General features: G+C 35.4%; 1 long non-coding RNA gene across 1 annotated transcript; it reads left to right on the forward strand.

The window, feature by feature from the left end:
- Window positions 1-50: 50 nt before the first annotated feature.
- LOC117118223 lies at window positions 51-884 on the forward strand. The gene is made up of 2 exons (XR_004447017.1): window positions 51-242; window positions 709-884. It is a non-coding gene; the product is annotated as an uncharacterized LOC117118223 (long non-coding RNA).
- The last annotated feature ends 154 nt before the right edge of the window (window positions 885-1,038 follow it).

Here is a 1,038-nt window from a genome sequence, read left to right on the forward strand (position 1 = left end):
AGATACAAGCATCTCCTCGGGGTCAAAGTAATGGAGAAAAGTGTGACTCCACGTTTCCTGGTTACGGGTTTCGCTGGGCTAAACAAACCTTGATCGTCCATTTTTTTGTTTTTTTTTTTGTTTCGCAGTGCACCGAGTTTTGTAGTACAGTATTTGATATCGCTATTTCCGTAACTTACATTGTATAATCCAGTTTTATTTTGGGAAGATACTAATACTAAATAATCTATTTACCATATATCGTAAGTGCATCTTCATTTTCGAATCATAAGTTACAAAAATTATCATTTTAATATCTTCCGGAGCGTAGGTTTAGGGTATTTTAAGTTGGTACACCGCCGATACGTACGTCATATCACTTAATTGTGTGTAGAAAAAATGTACGAGACGATATCCACGAGTATTACTTTTAAGTTTAAAGTTGTTATGTAGTTAAGTAACTTTCAAGTCTACATAAATGGTAAATACCACGCCATTCGTAACTCTACTTCAGCCAACGTCAAGAGAGGCCTAGGCCTCGCTAGTAGAGGCCTGTAGTATTTCATTGAGCATCCCTGTTGGGGTCGGCGGTGCGGTGCTAGCCCACTGTTCTTTTAATTAGGCCTAGCTGCAGCCAGATAGCTTTAGCCTGTATACGTAGTATTGAATTTTATCTCCTATTTTTCTAAATATACAGTTTAATATATTTATCATTATATTTTTCTGCAGATAGAGTAAGCAGTCAGCGCAGGGATTGCGTTCAGAAAATGGTCCAGTATTTTGTTTCTCAGATTGCAATCATCAGTGTCAGATGTAAACCATTTTAGATTCTCCTGAAGACCTAATGGAGAAAAAGGATGGATAAAGCTGGCCCGATTCAGATTAATGTTACAGTAGTACTTTTTTAACAATAAAATTATTCATGTGCCTAAAGGAGTGTTTAAGTAAACTTATTGATTTCTGTTTAGCGTTTATATAAAATTAAACCAATCCTGTCTGGCACATGTACATGAAATAATGAACAAAGTTATAATAAACTATGGAATTTGTAAATTATTT

The sequence above is a fragment of the Anneissia japonica genome, unplaced genomic scaffold (genome assembly GCF_011630105.1).
Source record: "Anneissia japonica isolate Jap-2015-1 unplaced genomic scaffold, ASM1163010v1 scaffold76644_len1038_cov145, whole genome shotgun sequence".
NCBI classification, from domain to species: Eukaryota; Metazoa; Echinodermata; class Crinoidea; order Comatulida; family Comatulidae; genus Anneissia; species Anneissia japonica.